At 42.7% G+C, this 14,447-nt stretch overlaps 1 long non-coding RNA gene across 1 annotated transcript; it reads left to right on the top strand.

Moving 5' to 3' along the window:
* Window positions 1-389: 389 nt before the first annotated feature.
* Window positions 390-1,039, top strand: LOC306974474. The gene is made up of 3 exons (XR_013793639.1): window positions 390-469; window positions 795-915; window positions 992-1,039. It is a non-coding gene; the product is annotated as an uncharacterized lncRNA (long non-coding RNA).
* The last annotated feature ends 13,408 nt before the right edge of the window (window positions 1,040-14,447 follow it).

Genomic DNA, 14,447 nt, shown 5'->3' with positions numbered 1-14,447 from the left:
TCACGAAAATTTGACAAAAATGAGATGACTGCCCAACAAAAAAAGTGATGAAAAAAAATCTGATAATGTGAGGAAAAAGATCCATTTAGATGAGTTTTGTAGATCTTAGTTTTCAAATGAGGCGTTACACTGGCCTACAGGATTTGGGTAAAGCTGAACTGGAGAAAATGCTCTCGGTTCAGGCGGGAGTTAAGAGGTTAAAACCATAAACACTTTTTTTTTTTAATTAAGCAATGTATAGCACAGTAGTATCAAATCATTGAAACAACAACAATAATAATCAACATTTTACGACGGAGAGATATGACAATTTTCAAAGTTTACGAGAGACGTCAGAGAAAGGGCGCATGCGCACACGCCAAACCGGAAGAGCCCTGTGGAAGGTTAGCTCGGCGCTAAAGCTAACAACAACAACAACAACAGCAGCAGTTTGGAAACATGTCTTTGGACCACGCGCGGCTCAGAGCGGGTGAGCCTCTGCTTTTTAGTGTCTGAGTTAAAGCGAAACTTGTGCCTTTAGAGGGAAACAAGATGAACTTTGTACGGTTTTTGTTTTACTTTATATTTGTCGGTTATTAGTCCGTAACACTTTACTCTCCACAACTAAACACGGTCTGTTCTTCTAAGGGGCGTTTCATCACAGTATTATTATTATTATTATTTTACCTTTATTTGAGTAACATTTGAGTATTTTCTGCTTGAGCTTCGGTTTCCAAATATAATATAATATAATATAATACAAGAAGATAAGTGCATAGATTTGTCTTGTCTTGGTTTCCCGCGGTGTCCCGTAGGTGTCCCGTCGCCCTCGCTGAGTCCTGGCCCCGGACAGAAGCAGGAAACCACAGATCCTCCAGAGGTTAAAGAGGAGGAAGAGGAGCAGAGCGTCAAACAGGAGGAGGAGCAGCCGCCAGTGTAAACATCTCACTCACATTTCACTGACAGATCCTCACTTTACACTTTTAAATCCATGTTTTTTATCACTTTTCAGGCCTGTCCTTGAGTCCAGTGCCGTCTCTGTCAAGAGTGAAGTTTCCTCAGGGCCAGTGTTGGGCAAGTTGTATTAATCTCTTAAAGGGGGCCTATTATGCAAAATCGACTTTTTCAAGCTTTACATCATGTTATTAAGTCATTCCCTCATTAAAAACATGCCTGAAGTGTTGCCTTAGCACATTCACGTATTTTCGAGTAATCTGTAGAAACTCTGATGGTGGCCATTTTAGGGATAAAACGCCTGATTCCTTCAGGAAACGCCCTCGACCTCCAGGATACGCCTCTGACCTTTCGTCACCAGCCGAGTAACCAACCACTGCTCTTCAGCAGAACCCCCTCCCCGCAGTGTCTAGCCCTAAGATGTAAACAGAGTCATCATGGAGGATTAGCTCCATGTGTTGTGAACCGGAGCCACAGCAGACTTTTACAAAGACACACATCAGTGTTTCTGTTACCGAAACACCCAGGATTAAAACCGGTGACAAGAACACTTATTTCAGTGTCTGGTTCTGCGCTGGGCCTTGATGATGCACAGAGCCTCCGGAGAAAGCTAATGCTAAGCTAAACCTCGAGTCATCACGTGAAAACGAGAAATATGCACAAATAAAGTCAATAAAACCACCACACACATAAATAACCGTTTAACAATGATCACACACGGAGCCAGGCTTGTTGATTTGGAAGTTTATTGGTCACATTTCATCTACAACGGGTCATAGCCGAGTGGTTTTCTCCCGGAGCTAACAAGCTAGCCGCGACAAGCTAACGGGAAAATTCACTGAATACAAGCATATTATGCATTGAAAACGTCACTAAAACAGGCAACTGCTTGAAGCAGCCTTTATGATGATCACACACCGAGCCGGGCTTGTTGATTTCGTAGTTTATTGCTCACATTTCATCTACAGTGAGTCGTAGCCGAGTGTTTTTCTCCCGGAGCTAAGGCACTATTAGCCGCGACAAGCTAACAACCTTCACCTTCACAACATTCATTGAAAACAGGCAGCATATTATGCACAAATAACGTCAATAAAGCCGGCAACTACTCGAAGCAGCCTTTACGATGATCACACAATGAGCCTGGCTTTACACATTTGTGGTTTATTGCAGACTTTTCATCAACAATGAGCTGTAGTCGATTATAACAAGCTAACGGGTAACCTCGAAAAACCACTGTCCACCTGCACAGATAATGTCCGTCTTTGAATCGTATGGGCTCCTGCAGATCCTGGTGTCGTCCATGGGGGTATAGTTAGAGATCCATAGGGCATGGCAGATGCAAAGAGAGAGCCTCCAAACAGCAGTTATTTTTCAGGCAAGAGCCCCGTCCAAGCGTCCGGTGTGGAAGGTTCGTCTCCAAATAATATCCTGTGTGGCCATTGTTCACAAAGTGATAAACAGTAGCTCCTTTCCAACAATAAAAATTAAAATGCACCGATCGTAGTTTCAATACAGTTGAGACAACGAGCGCAGTGTTGTTGTGATGCCACAGACAGCGTGTGGAGGGGGCGTGTCGGAAAGGGTCAGAGGTTCTTAAAGAGACAGAGGCCTATTTCAAGTCATTTGCTAACGCCATTTTGAAAGAGCAATTTTATACAAGGCAGTTATTCTAATTTACTGCATTGACAGACCAACAGAAGGTTTCGTCATCATTGTAGTGTGCTATAGACTGGTGCTATGTGGCTGAAAAAAGCATAATACCCCCTCTTTAACTCCCGCCTGAACCGAGAGCATTTTCTCCAGTTCAGCTTTACCCCAATCCTGTAGACCAGTGTAGCACCTCATTTGAAAACTAAGACCAACAAAACTTATCTAAATGGATCTTTATCCTCACGTCATCAGATTTTTTTTCCAACATTTTTTTTTGGGGGGGGTTCAACTCATTTTTGTAACTTTTTGGTAATTTTTTTGTCAAATAGTAAATTTTTTGTCACTTTTTGTCACATGTTCATCATTTTTTCAGCATTTTTTTGGTCAATTTTTGTGACATTTTTGCCACTTTTTCATCATTTTTTCGTTATTTTTGTGTAAATTTTCCGTAATTTTTTTGTCACTTTGTCAATTTTTTGTAATTTTTTTTGTCATATTTTTGTAATTTTTTTTGTAATTTTTGCCACTTTTTCTTTATTTTTTGTCAAATTTTTGTCAATTTTTTGTCCGTTTTTTGTCTAAGTTTTCCCACTTTTTTGTCACATCTTCATCATTGTTTTCGTCTCAGTTCTGTCGCTATTTTCTCACCTTTTTCCCAGAAGCTTTTGGATTGGGGTAAAGCCAAACTGGAGAAAATGTGCTCGGTTCAGGTGGGAGTTAAGGCGTTAATTAATCATTACTGCTTAATCGTAATACTTTTATGTTATTACTTGTGACAGTGATGAAAATACATTATATTTCTATTAAGTATCATCAGCTCCAGCAGCATCGCAGTGAAGCAGAGTTTACAGAAGGTAAATAATTACATGACATTAGGGATCAAAAGGAGCTCGGTGAGGTCGGGCGGGGCCAGGTTATGGAGGGAGCTGTGGGTGAGGAGGAGGAGCTTGTATTGAACAGGGAGCCAGTGGAGCTGCTGGAGGACGGGGGTGATGCGTTCTCTGGACCGGGTGTGGGTGAGGAGGCGGCAGCAGAGTTCTGGATGTATTGTAGTTTTTGGAGATCATGGTGGGAAGTCTATGAGGAGGATATTGCAGGAGTCGAGTCTGGAAGTGATGAATGCGTGGATGAGGATTTCAGCTGTAGACTGGGTAAGGGAGGGGCGGAGGTGGAAGAAGGATGTTTTAGTAATGTTGTTGATGTGTGTTTGGTATGAGAGTATATGGGGGGAAAAAGAAAAAGGAGTGACAAAATAACTCACTATTCATTGGTAGAGTTTAAAACCCTGCAACATGTCAATTTTAGCAACTAACTTTATTTTCATTTGAAGAACCCTCAGTAGAGCGAATGAATCGTCTTGAAGTGTCAGTACATGTTTGGACACAGTTGGCGAACGTTCATCTCACCATCACAACTGAACACGTGGGACAAGTGGCGCCAATGAGGCTAAAGTTTCATCAAAATTGTTCAAACTGCAGGTGTCCAGACGCCCTCGCTGAGTCCTGGCCTTGATCTGAAGCAGAAAACCCCAGAGACTCTTCAGATTAAAGAGGAGGAAGAGGAGCAGAGCGTCAAACAGGAGGACGAGCAGCTGCCAGTGTGAGGCTCCACTGCTTTAACCTCTTAACTCCCGCCTGAACCGAGAGGATCTTTTTCCTCACGTCATCAGATTTTTTTTCCATAATTTTTTTGTTGGGTATTCAACGCATTTTTGTAACTTTTCTGTCATTTTATTGTCAAATTTTTTACCACATTTTTGTCATTTTTTGTCATTTTTTTTGTCAATTTTTTGTCAAATTTTTGTGTAAATTTTTGTTCATTTTTTTTTTTTTGTCAATTTCTTGTGACATTTTTGCCACTTTTTCATACATTTTTGTCATTTTTTTGTCAATTTTGTGTCTTTTTTCCCCCACTTTTTTGTCAATGTTTTCTCACTTTTTTGTCACATTTCCATCATTGTTTTCGTCTCAGTTTTGTTGCTTTTTCACAGCTTTTTTCCAGAAGCTTTTGGATTGGGCTAAAGCCAAACTGGAGAAAATGTGCTCGGTTCAGGTGGGAGTTAAGGGGTTAAACACACATTCCACCGACAAATACTCACTTTACACTTTTAAATCTATGTTTTCAATCATTTTTCAGGCATGTCCCGGATTATGTTACTGTGTGTGTGAAGAGCGATGAGGACGTGTCAGGAGATGAAGGAGCTGAGACGATGAAAGAGAGACTCCAACTGAAAGAGAATTTAGAAACACACACAAGAGGAGGAGAAAGAGCTCATTCAGTCTGTGAGACATTTACCCAACCGTGCATGAGGACCCTCCAGTGGCGTTCCGGGGCAGTTTGGCGCCCGGGGAGGCCAATCGCTCCAGCGCCCCTCACTCGAAATGCTGAAGTCGGACACTTCCTGCTCCTACATATACAAACCGAGCACCGAGAGGAAACGCGGGGAGAGAACATCAGCTCAGAGCCACATTTCCACACAGAGACTGAGGGACACACTGAGCACAACTCCAAGTCTGCACCAGAGCCCAGCGCCTCCGTCCACGATAAGGAGAAGAAGAAGAAGCATCAGTGCTCCGCTTGTCCAAAGACATTTGCGACCAGACAGGGTTTACAAGACCACATTAGAGTTCACACAGGAGAGAGACCTTACAGCTGCCCAGTCTGTAAGAAAACATTCGCCCGGCACAGTTACCTCCAAAGGCACACGGTGACCCACACGGGAGAGGAGGGGCGGCACCGGTGCTCCGTTTGCGAAAAGAAGTTTCACAGTAAAGGCGATTTACGCAAACACGTCAGAGCTCACACAGGAGAGAGACTTTACAGCTGCGCAGTGTGTGAGAGAAGATTCACCCAGAGGAGTAACCTCCAAAGACACATGGTGACCCACACGGGAGCAGAGGGGAGGCACCGGTGCTCCGTTTGTGACAGGAAGTTTCACAATAAACATGAATTACAAGAGCACCTGAGACTTCACACAGGAGAGAGGCCGTACAGCTGCTCAGTCTGCGAGAGAACTTTCAGCCAGAGGAGTTTTCTCCAAAGACACATGAGGAGCCACCGGTGTCGGTCCATGGCAGTTTGGCGTCCGGTACGAGCAATCGCTCCGGCGCCCGTCACTCAGAAGGCTGAAGGAGGACGCTCACTGCTTCAGCAAAGACAAACCGAGCACCGAGGGGAAACGCGGGGGGAGGACGTCAGCGCAGAGACTGAGGGACACACTCTCACACACACAGCTCCATTCCCCAACGCCAACTCTGCACCAGAGCCCAGCGCCTCCGTCCACGATAAGGAGAAGAAGAAGAAGCATCAGTGCTCAGTTTGTCAAAAGAGATTCGCGGCGAGACAGGCTTTAGAAGACCACATTAGAGTTCACACAGGAGAGAGACCTCACAGCTGCTCCATCTGTGAGAAAACCTTTCGCAAGAAGAGCGGTCTCCAAACGCACATGGTGATCCACACGGGGGAGGAGGGGAAGCACCGGTGCTCGTTCTGTGGGAAGAAATTTCACAGTAAAAGCGATTTGCTCAGACACATCAGAGCTCACACAGGAGAGAGGCTCTACAGATGTTCAGTGTGTGAGAAGAGATTCACCCAGAGCTGTAATCTCCAAAGACACATGAGAAGCAACACGTGCCGGCCCGAAGGAACAGCCGCCCAAAGCGTTAAAGACGAGGACCTGTCAGAAGCAGAGAAGAAGAAGCCGCAGTGCTCGGTTTGTCAAAAGAGATTCTCGACAAAGCAGGTTTTACAGGAGCACCTGACGGTTCACACGGGAGAGAGGCCTCACAGCTGCTCCATCTGTGGGAAAAGATTTCGCCTGAAGGGTGATCTCAAAAAACACGCGAGAACCCACAGCGCTCTGGGGCCCCTGGACGAGGACCTTTCAGAAGCTGAGAAGAAGAAGCCGCAGTGCTCAGTTTGCCTGAAGAGATTCACAACAAAGCACGTCTTACGGAACCACATGACGGTTCACACGGGAGAGAGACTTCACAGCTGTTCAGTCTGCGAGAAACGATTTCGGCAGAAGGGTCATCTGAAAAAACACGCGAGAATCCACGACGCTCCGGCGCCAGCGGTTCAACACGTGAAGGAGGAGGAGCTGTCGGAGGCTGAGAGGAAGAAGCCGCAGTGCTCAGTTTGTCTGAAGAGATTCGCCAAAAAACAGGTTTTACAAGAGCACGTTCGGATTCACACAGGAGAGAGACCTTACAGCTGCTCAGTCTGTGACAAACCTTTCAGGCAGAGGAGTAATCTCCAAAGACACATGAGGATCCACAATGCTGACAAAGATAACTCCATAACAGTCACTTTAACTTAGGCCGGGAGTCAGAGCACTGTAAAACATTTCAACATTGTTTTATCCACCAGTTTCTTCATAAAATATAGTCTCTGTTGACCCTTTTTTGTGATGTATCTTTTTATCCCACTTTAACTTGTTTTCTGAGATCACACCCAGATCCTTCTGCTCAGAAACAGAATCAATGAATTCTCCTTTTGTGCTGGTTGGGCTGTGTGTGGACTCCCGCCTGAAGTCGATGCCCTTTTAACCTTTTAACTCCCGCCTGAACCGAGAGGATCTTTTTCCTCACGTCATCAGATTTTTTTTCCGTCATTTTTTTGTCAACTCATTTTTGTAACTTATTTGTCATTTTTTGTCACATTTTTTGGTCATTTTTTTGTCAAATTTTTATCACATTTTTGTCATTTTTTTGTCACATTTTTGTATTTTTTCATCAATTTTTCGTCACTTTTTTTGTCTAAGTTTTCTCTCTTTTTTGTCACATTTCCATCATTGTTTTCGTCTCAGTTTTGTTGCTATTTTCACAGCTTTTTTCCAGAAGCTTTTGGATTGGGGTAAAGCCAAACTGGAGAAAATGTGCTCGGTTCAGGCGGGAGTTAAAGGAACAGGCCGCCGTTTTTACATACTGAGATACGTTCTTACTTTAGCTGTGACGAGATCTTTAGGACCTGTCTGATCTTCCCCCGTGCCTTCAGTCACGTAAACACAGCACAGACGGCGTTAGCATTTAGCCTCTCCCTCTCTCCTCTATAGCTCCAAAACAGGTCAAGATAGAAGCTACCAAGCTCTTCCACGTTTCCCCTATTTAAATATGGTTATGTGAAGTGTTCCACTACAAAGTATAATTACACAAAATTAAACAATGTGGATTTTCTAAGCGGATAAAAGGGGGAACTATATTGTAAGGCGTAATAACACCAGGAGTAATTTGGCATCTGCACAGGAAAGGGAAGATTACTGCGCGGATTTCGTGCAGTAATCTAACAATCACTTGCCTCCCCCTGGCCTAAGGTCTCTTCAGGGAAATTACAGACGGCACAACCGACCAAGTCAAATTTAAATCTGTTATGAAGAAACACTGAGACAGGATCCTTTGCGAGATTTTAAAATGTGTTTCTTTAACTTTGGGTGGAATCGGCCATTTGATATATTTAGAGAAGGACAAAATCCTGAACTACTGATGTGTTTTTGTCATAATTTTTCTCAAAATCATCTTGAGGGCCAGAATTTCTGTGCTGGAGGGCCGGATTTGGCCCCCGGGCCTGACGTTGCCTACCCCTGGCCTCGCCCCATGAGTTACTTAGTTCTGCTTTATGTACAAAAATAGGAATGTAGGAATTGTTACTTTTCTCAAAATTGTAACATTTTGCTACAAACCTGTATTTAGGTATAGATAACGCAATTAAAAGGTCTCTTTTTAATTTATGCTAGATATATTTTCAAAATGATCTGGCATGGCAGCTGTGTATTAGCGTCACAGGTTAGCTTAATTCTAGATAGGCATCCAGTGACATTACCTAAAATACTAGTAAAACTATAGAAACCAATACTTAAATCCTATATCAAACAATGAGTTAGAAAATGCAAATGCACCCTTGTCAGAATCTTCAGCTGTAGATCAAAGCTGCTGCTGCTGCTGCTGCTTTCAATGAAGAGTTTTCCAAGTTCCACATCCACATGTCTGGTCCAGTACCGCCCCCTGCTGGCATGGTGGCAGACAGACTTTGGGCAGGGGTGTACAAACATGTTCTCATCAAGTGAAGCATTCATATTGTGGAAGGCCACAGCTCAGTCGTAAATGAAGTAAAAAATGTAACTGGGTGACTTTTTCCGTTTCCTGTTCCCCAAAGTTAGGCTTGGAACAATAATGGCAGCTCTTTCTGACATTCTTTCAGGTCATTATCATGTAAAATGGTAAAACTCTTTATAGTATTGTGGTATGGGCGAATGCATGATGCTGTGTGTAATAATCGTGTCACTTTCGGGCTGTGTTCCAACTGCGATTTTAATGCCATATATGGATTTGTTTGGCTCTTTTTTTTTATTTTTTATCTTTGATTGTTGCTTCAAATGGCTCAAATCAATTCCATATCTAAATACTGTAATAACCTCTTGAGGGTTTGCACATTTGAAATCTCCCAAGAACAATATTAAAAAAAATAACATACCATTGTCTCTGTTTCTTTGTGTTTTAAATAAAGTATTTCAAACTTCAGCGCGCATTCTGCTGTCATGACGTCACTCCAGAAGCTGCTAGCCGGATTTGATTAGTAAAGTCATGCATACAAGCGCTCCAGTGCAAAGTGGGCAGGCGAGAATAAATACCAAATTATTTCGCTTTTAGCGCACAAACGTTTAACATTATTAGGAATTTATTTTTTATTCTGGCTTGCTTTCTTTACGGTGAAGCGTTTGTATCGTTGGCATGACAACACCATGGCACGCTAGCTAACCGTTAGCATTAGCCCGATGCTAACATGTAGCATCAAGTTAGCTTCAGGCTATAATCATGTAAAATGGCAAAACTCTTTATAGTATTGTGGTATGGGCGAATGCATGATGCTGTGTGTAATAATCGTGTCACTTTCGGGCTGTGTTCCAACTGCGATTTTAATGCCAATTTTTTTTTTTTTCTTTTTTTTTTTAATCTTTGATTGTTGCTTCAAATGGTTCAAATCAATTCCAGATCTAAATACTGTAATAACCTCTTGAGGGTTTGCACATTTGAAATCTCCCAAGAACAATATTTAAAGGGCTACTAACCCCTCCTTCCAGAGCCTCAGTATCAGAGCCTCAGATTTGAAAATCTCAACAGAAAGGGGGCGTTGCCTGGAGGACTAAGGGGCACGCGGGAGGGGTGAGGGGTGGGAGGGGCTTGAGGCTTCTGACTTCGACGCTGCACCTGCAGCGCTCCTCGTAAACAAAGTCCGAGCATGGGAGCATGGAGTTCCAGCGAGCTAACTTATTTAGCAACTTGTTCCACTGGGACAGCTCGACAGCTCTCTCTACACAGGGGGGGCATCGTGGCAGACAGCGACCTTGTACCTGAGGCGCTGGGTCATTTATTCCTCTGTCATTTACAAAGCTAGCAGCTTAGCATTGAGCTCGATCGACGTTAGCATCGCAGCTAAGGGACGTAACTGTCCTGGCTGCTTCAGAATTTACCGATCTATTTTAGATGTAGACTTTTGCTGTGGTCTACGTGAACATGGGAGATGTATCTCAGTGTCCTCAGCAGAGTGTGTGATATAGAGACGTGGCTATTTGTGTTACAAAGATTTTTATTATTTTTCTTACAGCAAAGTGCACAAAACATATCAAATAAATAAATGTAGGCCTGTATTATTGAGCAGGAACGCTGTCTTTTTGAAATTGATTTTTGGTTTGCCATTGAAGATGTGAGACAGAATCATTCAGGTCATGTTTCTCTAAAGGCTTGACTGTAACATTGTGAACCCAAAGAGCCAGTTAGCCCTAAGTAAATAGCCTGAAGTAATTTCTATTACTAAATTTAGTGAACTAAAAGGTTTAACCAACGTTAACACATACACTAAACTACCACTGAATGATGACACTGTAGAGTAAAGGCTATAATGAAGTATTTAGATGTATGCTGTTTTAGTTGAATATTGAAATATTAATGAAAATTATAGATCTTGTTTTGTACCAGTACTTGATTCTGCACTTCTGGCTCTTACAACAGTGCAATTTCCAAATTATAGCACAATTTCTTTGGTAAAACTTACTACAAACTTACAGCTCACATTTCACTTGAGGTTGAGCTGCATGTGCCACTCACTTGGCCTACATAGTGTGCAATAAACAAATTGAACAGACAAAGTTGACTGGTTATGTTATACAATACCAACTGTAATAAATATACATGCAGTAAGTTTTCAGCTTCTAGAAACATAAAGTGGTGCTGCATATACCTTCCTGTGACATATCTGACAGAACATATACAGGCTTCATTTTTTTTTTACTGCCCACAATTAAATCTTGCATGAAACATTGATTTTAATCTATTACGTTGTCCAATGGGCACAGAATGGTTCAGGCACAGGTCCTTTGTGTGCTCCTGATATGGGAGAGGATCCTCGACCACACTTTCAAACAGCAGGGCCATTAGTTGGTCAAAGTAGACTGTAAACAAAGCACAAAACATTTGTCCTTGTAAAAGCATTGGTTGTGTTGTTTTTAATGTGACATACCTGAGGTAGCTCTGGTCTTCATGGCTCTCACTGTGTAGTCTCCACGCTTGAATTTTGGATACACTATGACGATTTGCCTTTTTTAATCATAATTCAAGGCACCAACCTGCACCCTAAAATTTCACAAATAAACATTAATATGCAGTATCTATTTTCTAAACATTTCAAAGTGATAAAATAACTAGTGAATATTTGTTGAACCTTTAGGAATCATTACCTGGCCAGCATTCCTTTGAATAAGAGGCCCAGACTATTGTGAGAATCAGACTATGGATTCCTCAATATTTGAAGTGTGGTATTGTGGGCTTATTTTAGCTTAATCTTTCAAAAAACGTGGTGTTAACAAAAGAGTAAGAGTCTCTCGCATGCTGCTGTGCCTACAAAGAATTATAAAGAATTACAAAGAATAATAAATTGATATGTGAAGTGTAAATACATCAATATAAATTAGATATTGGGAGGAGTCATTGTAATTACACATAGTTGATTTTGGCCACTCTCTTGCATCATCCCCAACCAAAGGCCTGTGAAGACAGCGAGGGAACAGGGGGTTTTCCGTGGACATTCTGAATGTAGTTGCCCAGATGTCCACTCAGCCACAGCCTTTGATGGTGACCAGTAGAGATGATTCATATAGATGGTTCACAATGCTTTTCTTCCACCTCGTCATTTCCTCCGTTCACCTTTTCTGGCCCAGCGCATCATTTTTTTCCAATCTCTGGGACACAAAACACAAACCCCTCCTTCTCCATGCGCACGCTGTTTCCAACCTCATTGCTCTAATAAGACAAAAAAATAAGAATATGAGTTCTATCATAATGCACAGTTATCCAAAGTTACATATTTATGTTTGTATTGTAATGTTTTACCTGGACTAGCTGGATGTCAATGACTTTGTTACTCGTTAGATTCATCATGGTGTAACTGCCATACTTGGCTGAATGTCCTACATGAATGCAAGTTATACATTAGCTGACTTTTAATACTTCAAATAAATGTTTATTAAATGTATTTACCAGGTGAATCTGCCCGCATGTCCCCGCCCAGTGTAACAGAGCCGCTTTCAAGAGCCTCCCTGATGAGGTCCTCCTGCTCCAGCTTCCACTGCCAGTTGACCGTAGGGATGAGGAGCTTTGCCTGATGCCTATAGAAGCACTGCTCTGACAGTCCCTGAATATTGAAGGCCCCCAAGAACTATAAAATTAAAACATCTGTTATCATCGGATAATATATGGAAAAATAAAATGTTTTTGTAGTACCTTTGAAATCTGGCTAAAGGATGAGCCGGTGAACAGCACAGCAGCACAGAGCTGTAGGTTTCCAGCTGGGATGTTGTTCACCATGGGCTGACTGGACCACTGACTGGAGAACTCACAGCGAGGACACTGTTGAGTGACCCAGACAGGACATCGCCTAAACAGCTCCAGCAGTTGGTCCTCAAGAACAATATGTTCTTTGTCCTTGTGTGGAGGGACTTCAGCAGGAATGCTATATAAAATAAAGGATATTTCATCCCTCAAAAAACCAGGACGCTGTATATATTTTTTCAATTAAAACTCTAGATTTCCTTTGTACCTTGAACAGTTCACAGTGCTGGCACTGTCGTCGATGTGGAAGCTGAGGTCAGACGCTGACACCTCACACCTTCTCCTTTTTAAAGATGTAGAGGCTGCTCTGGGACTGTCAGGGAGAGGGATTTCCATCAGGTCCTCAGTCCCACAACCGACGCTTGTGTAAGCGGTCCGGGCTTGAGTAGCTGTACAAAACACAAACAAAAAAAACACGTTTAAAATGGCAGTAATTACACAACTTGTGTCTAACTACAGTATATAAAAAAACAAAAGTGTAGACTGTTTTATACATAAAATGACAGTGCTGTATAAAGGATAAATAGATTTCACCTTTGCGTCGCCTGCTCGGCTTCACATTGGCCTGGACACTTGCATGCCTTGTAATGACTGGATCAGTCTGGACATTTCTCTCTGCTCACTTTTGGCTGAAAACATAACAATAAATAATATTTATAAAGTGCACACACAAGTGACATGCAAACACATTGTTTGTATTGATGATTTATAGGAATACAACCTAGGATATACTTCAGAATATGCCACCCTATAGCAGATCAACCAAATATTTGTATCAGGTTAATTCTGGCTACAGTCGGCTACTAAAAACTTCCAAATGGTTTGGCATTTTGAAAAGCTGCGTCCAAATAGGTGTAAACTTTGGTTCACTTCAGAAAACTTGTCAACATGAACATAATTATCAGAATTTATCCTACTTTGTGAACCTGTTCAACAACAATGGCAATAACAACTATACTGATTCTGAAACCACGTAAGAACAGCTCACATCTGTGAGCGCCCAATGACCACACGGTCCACCTGGAGTGGTCAGCCCTCTCCTCACTGACCACACGGTCCACCTGGAGTGGTCAGCCCTCTCCTCACTGACCACACGGTCCACCTGGAGTGGTCAGCCCTCTCCTCACTGACCGCATTCGAGCATCAAACGGGAGCAGAGCGCGCACGGAGCCGGTCAGTTTAGCCTCAGACACACAGTACGTTCTAGCTATACGTTAGCTTTACAGGCTAGCTATACGTTAGCTTTACAGGCTAGCTTGTAGCTACTGTCAAAAGCTACAGTCATGTCAAACTTCGATTAGTTTGGTGCTCAGACTCGTGCACATTTGCGCACAGTGTTGGCGTAACTTTGCAGACGGATGCATTAGCAGGCTGCCCCGGGCAGCGAGTAGACGCGCTTATAACCGGTGGCTGCTGTTCCTCAGCCACAGTGAGCGAGTGCGGGACACGTCGCCTGGAGCTGAGGCTGCAGTGTCTATTTACACGCCATATTTTTTCAACAGATCTACACGACTCATGTGATTGGTGTTATCAGAGGCCAAAACGGCGAATTTGTTTGAGACACTACAATAACGATCTATTCTGACGTGCACATAAAAATTCTATATACTGTACATGACTCAATCTGTGAGCAAAGTAGCTACTACTGACAGAAATGACCGGGACAGAGTGAACCAAGTGCCTCTTTTTACAGCAGCTACAATCAATGCAATTACTACCAAATCCAAAATGGGTAAATCATTATTTTTCTCACTCACCTCACATTGTTGGCGGGGCAGGAGTGTCTGTGGGGACGGCCTCGCTCTTCAAACGGAGAAGACTAGCATAGCCCAGTTCAACCTCGGTGAAGTTGGCGAAGGAATCAGCACGTAAAATGGTCTTTGCAAACTCCAGCCCCACTACGCTACACTTCCTCCCCATCCTAACACAGTACAATTCACAACTAACAATTAAATTATACACGATAGACCACTAAAAGCAATACTA

Source organism: Gobius niger (assembly GCF_951799975.1).
Source record: "Gobius niger genome assembly, chromosome: 15".
NCBI lineage: Eukaryota > Metazoa > Chordata > Actinopteri > Gobiiformes > Gobiidae > Gobius > Gobius niger.
This window is presented reverse-complemented; position numbering and strand designations above follow the sequence as displayed.